This window comes from Anguilla anguilla, chromosome 16, assembly GCF_013347855.1.
Source record: "Anguilla anguilla isolate fAngAng1 chromosome 16, fAngAng1.pri, whole genome shotgun sequence".
NCBI lineage: Eukaryota > Metazoa > Chordata > Actinopteri > Anguilliformes > Anguillidae > Anguilla > Anguilla anguilla.
In genome coordinates, this window is record NC_049216.1 from 774,056 (window position 1) to 789,179 (window position 15,124).

Below are 15,124 nucleotides of genomic sequence, written 5' to 3' on the forward strand. Positions count from 1 at the left end.
CCTCTTTTTCATTATCCTTTTAGGATTCATCAGTGTAGAGCCATCACATCAAACACTGGTGATGCATTTCAGTGCTCACTTAAATCATGTGAGCCCTGTTTGAAAATGAACACATTCATCTCTGATAGGAACGCAGAGCGCTGTATCAGAAAGGTCTCTGCTGAGCAAGAGTAGGTTTCATCCAGCACATGAGAGGCTGTTTTTCAGGTGAGATGCATGATCAGGGCCAAAAGAGCACAGGGAAGGAAGCAGGGCGAAAGGTGTGAATGATCGCAGAACAGCAGTTAGGACTCGCTGGGGCTCCCGGACCGTGAAATTCCCCCTGAAATAAAGAATAAAGCACACAGCGAAGAAGTCAGTGTGACTTCCTCATATGAGTGTGCCTGTGATGACAGCTGGCAGAAGGTTGCTCCTCGTAACCTGACCGCCTTGTTCTCTCCCTGCACCCCGCCACCCAGGCTGTGTGGGAAAAGCAGCACTGTGCCTCACCCCAATTAGGCCAATTTCGGGGCTGCAGGATGATCTAAGTAGAGCCAGCCGCCATGTGCGTGCCTCAGCGAAACGCTGGGAGTCTGACCTCACAGTCTCTCAGTACCTCTGCATAGGCAGTCAGGGGCCTGCACACATAGGCATTCAGGGGCTTGCACACATAGGCAGTCAGGGGCCTGCACACATAGGCACTCAGGGGCCTGCACACATAGGCAATTAGGGGCCTGCACCCATAGGCAATTAGGGGCGGGGTCTAGAGAAACATGGCGGGCTGAATGATGGGTCTAGAGAGACTGTGAGTGTGTGTGTGCATGTGTCCGTATGTGTGTGTGTGTGTGTGTGTGTGTGTGTGCTGCTTTCTGTTCCATCCAGTCATTAGTTTGGGGGCCACAAGCAGCCCACCATAGATAAACTCTTGGCTTTGTCATCATTGAGCAGAAAAAAATTTATTTCTACGATGCCTTACATAATTTTACATTGTGAAAGTCTGTATCTGCACAGTGGCATCATATTTAACACTAGCAGAATGCGTGATTGATTTAATTTGTTTAAAAGTAGAATGTATAAACCTTTTTTAAAATGCATTTATTGCACGTTGCATTGGATAAAAACAATAAATGTAATGTGTAGAATGCATGACTGTAATTCAATTTGCTCCTAAGTAGAATGTGTGATTGTAATTTTGTTTGCACATAAGTAACATTCTGATTGCAGTTCCATTTGTTAGTAAGTAGAATGTACGTAATTCCATTTGTACCAAAATATGTTTGCTGGTAATAACTCTATAATAAAGAATCCCACAACCTATTACTTTTTCACATGGGTGATATTGGCGTTTGATAACTTTTTTCATTAAATAAATTAAATCATTTTAAAAAAGTGTGTTGTATTTACTCAGGTTCCCTTTGTCTAATATTACCTAAAGATCTGAAGCCATTCAGTGTGACAAATATGCAGTAATAGAGGAACTCAGTAAGGGGTAAATACGTTTTCACAGCACTGTAATTAGCACTACTCATTGTCATTACCAATAGCATTAGAATACCCATTACTACTCATTATCATTACCATTAGCATTACCATTACCATGTTATTTTCCAGAGGTTCTGGAGCTGCTACAGTTCCTGACTCACTAACGCTGTACGACGGTACGTCTGTTATCAACTTTGTGCACAATGAAATAGCCTTGCAAGTGTTTCTGCTTGTTAATTCCTAATTACAGATTAAAGTTGTTAATTTGTTTTATTTCAAGAGCATTTTGAAATGAACTGATTATGTTGTACATTGCTCTCCCTGCTAATTTATATATGCATAAATCATGTTTATGTAAATAGTAAACCTCTGTAGAAGTCTTTCTGTGTTTATGAGTGCAATAAATTATGAAATGGAATTGCTCAGTGGCCAGCAGGCCACCCTCTTCAAAACCGTTCAACACATTATGAGAATTTGAAACACACTTTGACTGCACAATAAACCACAGGCAGCTGGGAGTCTTGGAGCTGAGGGGTCAGCATTGCTAATGTGCCCGTTAGCCTGAAAGCCTTCTCTCTGAGAGGCTGTAGAGGAGCGGGGCACATTGACTGGGCTCATTTCCAAAGCATTTCAGAAGCAGCGGCATTACGTTATTTACGTTACAGTCATTGGCAGATGGCAGGGTGGTTTAAAATGTAGAAATAAAAGCAATAGTACTAGACCTGGAGAACAGCATTGCCAGACAGATGCAACATTGCTAAAGCATGTATGCTAAATTAACAAATCTAAGAATAAACCAAAATACAAATGCTGAATTTGTAGATCAACATCAGCTAGAGGGAAACAGGTTAGATCAACATCAAGCTTTAGAGGAAAAAAGCATAAAAAGTATAAAAAATATGATAAGCTGAAGTAGCCCAAAAGACAGGACTGTTTGCGGAAGGAGATTTATGACGCCGTCAGAGCTGTGTGACAGCATACACAAACCAGCAGCCACTCTGTACCTCGACTATGAGCAGTATTTATAAACCAGCAGACACTCTGTACCTGGACTATGGGCAGTGTTTACAAACAAGCAGCCACTCTGTATCTGGACTATGAGCAGTGTTAACAAACCAGCAGCCACTCTGTACCTGGACTATGAGCAGTGTTTATAAACCAGCAGCCAACTCTGTACCTGGACTGTGAGCAGTGTTAATAAACCAGCAGCCACTCTGTACCTGGACTGTGAGCAGTGTTAATAAACCAGCAGCCACTCTGTACCTGGACTATGAGCAGTATTTATAAACCAACAGCCACTCTGTACCTGGACTATGAGCAGTGTTCATAAACCAGCAGCCACTCTGTACCTGGACTATGAGCAGTGTTTATAAACCAGCAGCTACTCTGTACCTGGACTGTGAGCAGTGTTTATGAAAGAGGAAAGGTCATCATGAACTGGGGGGAAGGAGGAATTCTGATGGCAGACTCCCATTTGTACACACTCACACTCACTTACACATGCACATTCATACACACACGCATGCACACACACACACACACACTCACTCACACTCGTTCACACCCAGGCAGGGGCAGTTTTAGTGATTTGGAGGCCCCAGGCAAAGACTAATTTGAGGCCCTTCTCCATTTTGCTTAACACAATCATAGCTAGTGAACAAAAACTATTTGGAGGCAACTCTTTTCAGTTAACAAAGCCACAGAACTAAAGGACAGACCCAAATGAGAATTCTAACTGAATAACTTCAAATGTTTTTTGATAAAGCATTTGAACAACCACTATTCTCTAGGGGTAAAAGTCCCGGTCCGAGCAGGTTTGTGGTGGGCTGCTGCTGTCTGTCGGTGTCGCCTCTGACACTTTCCTCCCACACTGTAGCTGGTTCACCGCAACCAGCAGAGACAGTAATGCTGTAAGTTGTAGTAGGTGCGGTGGGTGTACAACAGGCTGAGGCAGCAGTAAGGCTGCTAACGTTAGCTAACTCAGCTTCTTCAACTAACATTACACCTGTTGTAATGTCAGCTAGAGTGAGAGCACCTATTATCAACCAACTTCGTTCAACAGACAGGAAAACGTAAACTGATTTGCAACTACATATGAAAAAATAGGCAAAATATCGGTAACACCTGTACCTAGTTATGTAGGAAAAATGTCCTCGTTATCCTCCAGTGGTTCTTTTTTTAAAGTACTTTCGCGATTTTTTTTATGTGCCAGCAAATAACTCAGAGGTGGTCCAGCACTAGCTTTTGATTGCTAAGGGGATGTGTATCGACCTCCCCATATAAATGAATGGAACTTATATTTGCTAGCATACTGTATAAGTGTCCTGTCTTGCGTATTTAAGGTTAATATGAGAAAGGGTGGTCGCAATCAGCAATTCTAGGAATCTGTACATATCCACTGTTGCAACTCAAGTCGCAGGAGGCAAAATAGCCGTTAGGAAAGCAGTTTGAAATTATGAAGCAACGTCTGCGCAATTGGATTTAATGGGTCGCGATGAGATAATTCGGAAAGTGTTGCTTGTCTTAAAGTTGATATAGTAAATAAGGCTGTATTAATATAACTAAATGTATATGTATGAAGATGGTTTTTTACATTTAGACAATTTATTATGTGTACTTTTACAGGACTTACATTTAAATAGGTAACAATGTCCAGTTCTCTCTAATAAATACAAAGTAAATACACTAGCGGTTAGGGTGGTCGATAATAGGTGCTCTCACTCTACTTCTTGCTCCTCCTTCGTGGAGTCTCTGGCTGTTTTATTAAAGAATTTTGTCAGTTTAGGCAAACTTTCCTTAAACTGTGACTCTGCCTCTGATGGCAACTCAAATTTCTACATCATTGATTAGGTGCAAATGCAGGAAGGTCAAGGTGGAATAGTCCATTCAATGTGAAATGTGGATGATAATAAATATTGGCAAATATAGATATTTAATTGGATAGGCCCACATTTACATGTAGATAGACTTATCTATTACAGATTAAATGTTTTAGAAATAAAAAATAAAAAAATTTAAAAAAAGGCAACACAAATACACGAGGCCCCTTTTGCGGACGAGGCCCCAAGCAATTGCCTATGACCTATGGTAAAACCGCCTATGCACCCAGGGCCAGGGCTGAGGATCCCAGCAGGCCCTGTGTCTCTCCAGGACCAGGGCTGGGGACCCCAGCGGACCCTGCGTCTCTCCAGGCCCAGGGCTGGGGACCCCAGCAGACCCTGTGTCTCTCCAGGACCAGGGCTGGGGACTCCAGCAGACCCTGCGTCTCTCCAGGACCAGGGCTGGGGACCCCAGCAGACCCTGTGTCTCTCCAGGACCAGGGCTGGGGACCCCAGCAGACCCTGCATCTCTCCAGGACCAGGGCTGGGGACCCCAGCAGACCCTGTGTCTCTCCAGGATCAGGGCTGGGGACCCCAGCAGACCCTGTGGCTCTCTAGGACCAGGGCTGGGGACCCCAGCAGACCCTGTGGCTCTCCAGGACCAGGGCTGGGGACCCCAGCAGACCCTGTGGCTCTCCAGGACCAGGGCTGGGGACCCCAGCAGACCCTGCATCTCTCCAGGCCCCAGGCTGGGGACCCCAGTGGACCCTGCGTCTCTCCAGGACCAAGGCTGGGGACCCCAGCAGACCCTGCTCTATTGTGAGTTATGTAATCATACATAGTGTTACAGTTTCACACAGTAGTGAGTCATGACCCATGTGCGTAGTGGTTGTATGTCAGAGTTAAGAGTGTCTGTCTGTGAAATAGATACATTCAGCAGAAGAGGGCATGGTTACTAACAAGGTTCTGCTTTGAGTGGCCCCTTCATCTTTCATTACTGGGGGAATTCCATGCCTTCTTCTATTATTCAACCAGGAAGACTCACACTGACATTTAAATCTAAATGAGTTTTGTTAAAGAGAACTGCAAGAGATACCTGGCAACAGTGCCAGAAGTTTATGACATCACCAAATTCAGACAATTCAAACACAATTAAATGTAGTCACCACTTGTCTTACACAGCATTAAGAGTATAGCACAGTCATAACTACAACCCTTGAGTTGTTTAGTTCATTAGGTCAGCCAGCAGGCACTGAAGCTGCTGCAGCGGGGAGAACATAAAGGTATAATGCATAATGTATAAGAGAACATAAACCTATAATGCATAATGCGTAAGAGAACATAAAGGTATAAGAGTACCTAAAGAAATAAGGAATAAGGTAGAAGAGTACGTAAAGGAATAAGGTATAAGAGAACATAAAGGTATAAGGTAAGAGAACATAAAAGTATAAAGTATAAGTGAACATAAAGGTATAAGGTAAGATAACATAAAGGTATAAAGTATAAGTGTACATAAAGGTATTAGGTAAGAAAACATAAAGGTAAAAGGTAAGAGTACCTAAATGTATAAGATATAAGGTAAGAGCACATAAAGGTACAGGGCATAAGAGGACTTTAAGGTGTAAGTTGTAAGAGAACATAAAGGTATTAGAGGTTAATCCTCACAATCAGTGCTTTTCAGAATCAGAAACAAAGATTTCATGACTTAGAGACATACTGTGTGTAGGAGTCAGGAGAAAAAGCAACCCAATCTGGCACCAGTATGAATTTTTCTCATAACCCACTCTAGCAAACACGTTTAGCGCGTTAAGTGTACAGTATTTGCCTTCATTACTCCTTAAATAAATGTCTTGTTTTGTACCAAGCTGTCATTAAGAAGCAGAAGGTGAAAGGCCATTGCTCCACGGGCTCTTTACTGGTCCTAAGCCCACTGCCAGAGAGCACGAGAGCTTCACACACAGAATATAGTTGAGGCCCTTTCTATTTTGTGAACTTCCTTTGATTCCTGTTCTTCTTAACTGTCTGTCATCATTTTTATTTGCTGTTGCCCAGTATCACATGCATACACTGCATTAAAAAAATCTGATTAGCTTGTTATATTTTGACATATCTATTTTATTATTTTTTCACAATAATTCTCCTTTTAATATGCCTATGCTTTGGATAAGAATGTCTGCTAAACTAGTGTAATGTTTTATAATATCAATAAAAATAATAATATAAATAATAATAATGATGATGATGATGATGATGATGATTATTATTATTATTATTATTATTACTAATATTATTAATATTATTTTTATTATTATTATAAAGGAAGCTCTCCCACCCTCCATGGGGTGGAAGGAACAAACTGTAAACAGACCAGATGGCAGTACACAGTCCATAGCATGCATAAGAATGTGTAAGCACAGTGTGTGGAGGACGGAGTGTGGCGCAGTGGGTAAGGAACAGCGCTTGTAACCGAAAGGTCGTAGGTTCGAATCCCGGGTAAGGACACTGCCGTTGTACCCTTGAGCAACGTACTTAACCTGCATTGCTTCAGTATATATCCAGCTGTATAAATGGATACAATGTAAAGTGCTAAGTAAAAGTTGTGTAAGTCGCTCTGGATAAGAGCGTCTGCTAAATGCCTATAATGTAATGTAATGTGTGTATGTTTTTCTGTTTTTCCTATCAGGGATGGGTTGTTTAAATAAAAGAACCTTCTCATTGTTAAAATACTGCATACAGTATGTGTCAAAGCACTGGGAGGAAGCACACTATGCGTTTATTTGTCGGGTCACAACAACTACATTGTTTCACTCTGTGACCAAAGAGTACAGACCAAAGAGTAAGGCTTTACATGAAATGTGAATGAACCTTTATTAATACAAGTTGACTGAGCAACATGCTCTTTTACAGCAATGCCCGATTAACCTAACCTGCATGTTTTTGGATTGTGTGAGGAAGCCGGAGAACCAGGAGAAACCCACGCAGACACGGGGAGAACATGCAAACTCCACACAGAAAGGCATTGGTCGGGATTCAAACCCACAACCTTCTTGCTGTGAGGCGACAGTGCAGCACTGTGCAGCCTTTCACATTATCAATTTGGTTTTCGGTTTGTTTTGGGTTTGTTTTGGAGTGCATCTGTGCAATTGTGAGCTGACATTGTGCAGAATCCTCCAGAGTCGCCTTCAGTTCATTGATCCATTGAGCAGGACCTCTCACATCTAGCCTGTGTACTGTACGTAAACATGCAGCCAAGTCAGGATCCAGAGGCCTTTTCCTGGAGTTCACACATAGCACTCAGTCTCAAGCCGGACTTAGCTTTCCAAAGCCATACACCAACATACATCAACCCATGTAGAAAATGTTCTCTCATATGGACAGGCATTACCCACCAAATGTGAGCTACTTTTTGGCTTTTTATTTTTAAGCAGGAGGACTGAGAAACTAGGCTCTTCCAGAGCACATGGAAAAGGAAGTTAGTTTGTGAGATTGGATTCCTGCAATATGACTGGGTTTAGCATTGTCACGAACCATCACCAAATTGGAAGAGGAATAAAAGTAGACACTTAATGCCCATGTCAGTACTGTGATGCCCATGTCAGTACCATGGTGCCCATGTCAGTACTGTGGAGCCCATGTCAGTACTGTGATGCCCATGTCAGTACTGTGGAGCCCATATCAGTACTGTGGTGCCCATGTCAGTACCGTGGAGCCCATGTCAGTACTGTGATGCCCATGTCAGTACTGTGGAGCCCATGTCAGTACTGTGATGCCCATGTCAGTACTGTGGAGCCCATGTCAGTACTGTGGTTCCCATGTCAGTACTGTGGTGCCCATGTCGGACTGCTGTGAAATTTCCACACTGCAGTTAACTTCTATTTATTAAGCTCTCAAACTGCAGTGTGGGCTGGTTATGTCTGTGACCCTAACACTAATTACCTGAACACCATTCATTGAAAAACCATCAAAATGCATGGCTGTTGTCAACTTAAAAAGATAATAATCCTAAATATATTATAGTTCAGATGAAAAATCTAATGTTTATAAATACCAAGAAATAAACATGTTTAAAGTAACAAATGTTTAAAGAAATTTGCTATGATGAAAAATCTATTTCACAGAGAAGCGATCAAAATGCACAACTTACGATATAGCCTTATCTAAATACCATTGTTCATATTTATGAAATGTAGATGATTTCTCTTCTATCATAAAAGGAAAAATCATTTATTCAATCATTTTCCAAAATCTTTTTTTTTCAACAACCGTGATAAAATAAATGGGTCTGTACATGCTTGATTGTAGGATAAGCAGGGACTCTTTAGGGAGGTTCACTTGTTGTTCAGCTCTTGGGACTAGTGCAGCTGACCATGGACCCCTCTTTCATTACTGCATTCACTTTCAGACCACAGACACCATTTTCAGATCATTGTCAGATAAGGTATATTTTTAAAAGAATTGGACAACCGAGAGCAAAAGAATCAGAGCCCTGCAAAACATTTTGGCTAAACAAAACATTCAGATGGCCTCATGACAGTGACATGAAATTTAAAACATGAAGGAACTCACCAGAGACTACTCACCTTATTAACAATTTTCTCTCAAAACCATTTCAACCAAACCAACCAAACACGTGTGGCTGTAACACAAATCAACAAAACGTATTATAAATCAGCCAATAAAGCAGGTCTCAAAAAAGTAGCAAATCTCACCAGAGACCCCACAAAGAAAAAATGAGGACTACAAAAGTGTGAGAGGACAACTAAGACACCTGTCCAATCAAAAACATCATGAACCGCAAAATATTGAAATTCGTCAAAACTATGCTGTAACACTGAGAGAGTATGAAAAGATTTTATGACACAAAAAACATAGTCATTACAATCAAAACCTCAGAGAAATTGAAGGTTCTATTGACCAAAATCAGTTCTGGGAACAATGGAACAAACTGAGCAGCAAAAGTGCGCAAAATCTGGCCATACAAAACTGTAATATCTGGAAAACCCATTTTGAAAACTTATATGCAATATCACCAAACAGTCTCAATTTGGAACAAAGAAAAATCCAAGAAAAACTGCTTCCCTGAGAACTGGAGCTGAGGGCTTATTTCCCCAATACACAAGAGTGGAGACAAATTAGACCCTAACAACTATTGAGGCATTTGCGTGAACAGTAATCTGGGGAAGGTTTTCTGCGGTATTGTTAATGCCTGAATACTAGCCTTCCTTACCGAACACAATGTCTTGAGTTACAAACAAATTGGCTTTCTACAAAATAATCACACTAGTGATCACATTTATACATTGCTTTATTGATTTTAAAAAAAGCATTTGATTTGATTTAAAAAAGAAGGTTTATATTATAAGATTCTCCCAAGTGTTATAGGGGGTAAAGTCTATGACACAATTAAATCGATGTATACAAATAATAAATGTTGAGTAAAAATTGGCAATAAAATAACTGATCACTTCACTCAAGGGTGAGGTGTTAGCCAGGGATTTAACTGGCAAGTTTGTGATGTTACTGGAACAATCTACAACCCCTGGCCTAACACTAAATAAGATGGAAGTTAAATTTCTCCTCGATGCTGATGACCTGTTGCTGATAACCTGGTGCTGCTGAACAGGCACTATAGCAGCGATGGGATGTGCTAGAGCAGTACTGCCAGAACTGGGCCCTGACAGTAAAACATAATAAATTGAAAAGAATTATCTTCCAAAAAAAGGCAAGATCTCAGGAAAGCAGACACACGTTCATTCTAGGAAACACCGCACTAACATACTCTATTTTATGATTACCTAGGGCTGAAAATCAGTGCCTCAGGAAACTTTGGTCTGGCAGTGAATTCACTGAAGGAAAAGGCCTGTAGAGCTTTCTATGCAATCAAAAAATAATCCTACCAGATTGATATTCCAATCAGAATTTGATAAAAAACATATTTGACTGTGTAATCCTGCCAATTCACTTCATAGGGAAGTGAAGTATGGGGACCCCTCTGTCAGCATGACTACACTAGATGGGAGCATTCAGTTGAAGCCCTGCATACAGAATTCTGCAGAACAATTTTAAACATCCAAAGAAAAACACCTGATAATGCATGCAGGGCTGAATTTCCATTGAATATAAACATAAATAAAAAGGGCACTCAAATTCTGGATGCATCTCAAATCAAGTCCCAAAACAACTATACAGTTCCATGCACTTCAAACCCAAAAGCTGAATCCTGAAAAGAGTCCACTAAATCAGCTGGTACTGGTACTCCTCTCACACCTAACAATAATATATCTCAGACCTGTACTGCTTTACAAAAAAAAAAAAAAAACAGAATAAACCAAACTGTTAAACAAAATAAAACAATGTATCTGGAACATTGGAACAGCCAAACCAAAACTTAATTGCTACCTGGCTCTAAAACAAGAATACAAATTAGCTGAATATCTTGTTACTGTCCGAGATATGAAGCAGAGACAAGTCCTTACCATGCACAGGCTCAGTGACCACAATCTAACCATTAAAAAAAGGCAGGCATAAAAAATCATGGCTACCAAAAGAACTGAGAATATGTGGTCACTGTAGGACAGGTGAGGTTGAAACTGAGGTGCACTTCGTTCTAAATTGCCAAAAATATGACTAAATTAAATTATGGAAACAGAGTTTAATAAATTTAAAAAACATATCCCCAACTTCCTGAATCTAGAAGAAAGCAACAAATTGCCAGTATTCCCGGTGGAGGGACCAACAGCACATATTGCAGCAAAATATGTGAATGGCATACAAACAGAGACAGTAAGTGACACCTTCATCACACAATAGTACAGTAACGCACGCACACGCACGCAACGCACACTCACACATGCACACGCACAGTGACATGCAAGGCCGGGCTAAAGTTGCCCAAGCAACAGCCCATTTGCCCTCTTTGGCTGAGCTGCCGCTTTGGAGGAAAAAAAATAAATCATTTTTTTATTTTTGCTGTTGTGGCTGCATAAATACAAGTAGCCCATACTTGCTAAAGTTCGACCAAATTAAATCGCCATATCATCCAAACTTTTATTACTTTTTGATTGGCATGCGGCATGCCTCCGTGGGACACAGAGATGGGGTGGCCCAGAGCCATAAAAAAGAAAAAATGCCCCCTGTCATGTGACACTGTAGCATCCAAACTTGGTATTGTTGACGCTGTGTGAAGGCTCCAGGTGAGTCTTCTGAAGTTGTGGAATTGATTAACGATGAATGGTATAACCAATGGGATTCCCTGTGAATAAAAATCTCCACATATGCTTCCGAACAATGCACAGCTTGTCATGTTTGCATCACGTCATGCAATATTGCCTTATATTATGCTATCGCATGAACCAATCTTAGCTAGCTAGTTGGCTAACATATAGGCAGCTATATGAAAGAAGCTAACATTTACCATTTGTATTCTAGTACATATTTTTACGTACAAAATTAGTTATAGCCTACTGCAGTCTAATTACTGGGCTTCACCAGGAATCATTGAGTCAAGCCACTGTCAGCATCACGTCCACAAAAATTCAGCTGGCCACACTAAAGTGTTCAGTTGTCTTAGTGCATTTTTTGCAGTGAGAGATGAAAGTTGACGATTCAGTCGGACTTTCAGAATTGAAATGATTAAAATTGTTGAACCGGCAAAGTATATATAAGGTACTTGCTGTTTTAAATAGTAGTTCTACCATGCCCAAGAAATTTTTAATGGAAAATGCTGTGGACAATGGTATTCTTAATTCTGATTAATTTCATTAATCTTTAAAATTTAAAAGAATTTACAAATTTAAAATTGATTTGTGGTTAGTTAAATGACCATATTTTACACCATTCAGGTACATGCTGATGGGTGACACCTAAAATCGGGGTGGGGGTTGCCCTTTTTTCAGGTTAGAGCAACAGCCCCTCAAAATGTCTGTGCACGTCCCTGGTGACATGCATACATACATACATACAGATACACAAACGTACACGCACACACACAGAATTAGAATCAATAACGCTATCTTGGCTGTGACTATTGTGTTAATATGTTATTATTATTACTGTTTATGTGTATGTGTCTATGGATATATGAATGTGTATGTACATGTATATGTATATGTACTGTATATATATATATATATATATATATATATATATATATATATATATGTGTGTGTGTGTGTGTACCTTTATGAGTATACACATATACACAATCACATTATTCTGTTATTACTGTTTGTCATCTGATGTTTCATATGTTCCTTGCCATGCATTGGTGATATAAATGCAATTTTTGTCATGCCAATAAAGCACTTTGAATTTGAATTTGGGAGAGAGAGAGAGAGAGAGAGAGTACTAGATGTTCTTCTTCAGCTTACAGATTTCACTTAGCACCAGATTCTCCAGAACAGAAGGTCTTAAATGTCCCCAGTTTCTCCCTGGAGTGTTTTTCTCATGAAGAGCAAACCAGCCACTGTCATCACTCAGTCCAGCCCAGAGAGACAGTAATGCCCTGCAATACACTCACCGTCCACTCTATTAGGCACACCTATCTAATACTGGGTAGGACCCCCTTTTGCCTCCAGAATTTGTTGTGGATTTAACGAGGTGCTGCAAACATTCTTAGAAACTTTGGTCCATGCAGGCTCAATAGAATCACGTAATCCCATGCTGGAAACCTCCCATTCCAACTCATCCCAAACGTACTCTATTGGATTGTGATCTGGGGTCTGTGAAGGCCACTAGAGTAGACTGAAGTCACTGCCATGTTCGTGGACCCAACTTGAGATGATGTGTGCGTATCTAATACTGGGTAGGACCCCCATTATCCTGCAGGAAGTATCCATTTGAAGTGGATACTCTTACTAAGGCCTCTACTAAGGCAAGAGAGCACTGAAGGTGTTCTTTGGTATATATTGCCACTTCCCCTGCCTTTTCTATCTCGCCAATACGTATATTAACCAAATTTACTTCAGAGTATGGACTTCCTCAACCAAGTTTCAGTAATTAGTAGTTCCCAAACTTTCAACCGAACCATTTTTGGTAATAAACTTCACAGAAATCATTAAAACGTACATTGTTAATAGCTGACCAGTATTCGAGAAAATAACAGTTGGTCCAGCATGAACCAGGTTTCCAGAAATCATGAGCAGTCAAACTATGAGAGCTTGGGAGTCCCCTTCAGTCCTTCCTTGCAGATTATACATTACAGACGCGTTTATCCTGAGGCTTACACATCTTTATCAGTTTTATATGTGAAATCCATTAATGCTGCAGAAAAGTTTACTGAAGAAAGGGTCCAAGGGTATAACGGCAGGGTCCTACCTGGGCACCAACCCTGCAACCTGTAGGTTACCAGCCCAGTTCCCAAACCACTACACCACACCGTCATCTGTCTTTGTTGAGTCATCTTCCAAAGTGACTGATGTCATCTTCAGCTCCATCATCCCACATCAATGGCCATCATTTCTTTAAACATCTGGGTGGAATATGTTGATTTCAAAGGCAAATCAAAGTCATGCCTGAGACATAGCCCTTGATAATCTGCATCGTTCCCCTGTGATATGTAACATATTTAATAATGCATGAGTCATCAACATTATCATGATGTCTGTCATCTGCTCTTATAAAACTACCATTTTATTCCTTTTAACTATTTTTGTTTTATTCCGGATATTTTTAAAACCTGTTTTACTTGTATTATTTCCATTATCCACTGTATTTACTTCTGAGAATCCCTGCATAATAATAATAATTACACAGCACATACCAGTTTATGCACCACCTACAAGCTCTCCTTAGAGAAACACATTTACCTCTGACAGCCTAACCAGTGCTGTTTTGTGCAGCCATGCATCTCCCACAAATAGCCTCTTCCAAATAAATCATCTGGTGGAAGTGTGCCTAATAGCATTTCTAAGGTCAGGTCTCTGGACTTTAATAAATCAACCAGTTTTGTCAGCTGGAAAATTGTTTGGTCACATGAGCAGTGTAGGATTTTCTGCTGACGTTTTTACCTTAAAGTCAATTTTTCGAAGGGCCCAGGACATTATTCCTGTCAGAATAATTATCTTCACGCACAATGCCTCTGTGGTACCAGACTATATTCGGTCCACTCAGTCAGGTTGAGATGTCCTGGTCCACTCAGTCTGGTTCAGCTGTGCTGGTCCACTCAGTCAGGTTCAGGTGTGCTGGTCCAGTCAGTCAGGTTCAGGTGTGCTGGTCCACTCAGTCAGGTTGAGATGTGCTGGTCCACTCAGTCTGGTTCAGCTGTGCTGGTCCACTCAGTCTGGTTCAGCTGTGCTGATCCACTCAGTCAGGTTGAGATGTGCTGGTCCACTCTGTCTGGTTCAGCTGTGCTGGTCCACTCAGTCAGGTTCAGGTGTGCTGGTCCAGTCAGTCAGCATTCAGCTGTGCTGGTCCACTCAGTCAGGTTCAGGTGTCCTGGTCCACTCAGTCAGGTTCGGGTGTGCTGGTCATGTCAGTCAGATTCAGGTGTGCTTGGTTCATTCAGTCAGGTTCAGGTGTGCAGGCAGACTCAGTCAGGTTCAGGTGTGCAGACAGACTCAGTCGGGTTCAGGTGTGCTGGTCCTCTCAGTCAGTCACACAGCAACTAATACACACACACACACACACACAGCAGCTAATACACACACACACAGCAGATAATACGCACAGCAGCTAACACACACACACACAGCAGATAATACGCACAGCAGCTAATACACACACACACACACACAGCAGCTAATACACACAGCAGCACACACACACACAGCAGCTGATACACACACACACACAGCAACTAATACACACACACACACACACACACACAGCAGCTGATACACACACAC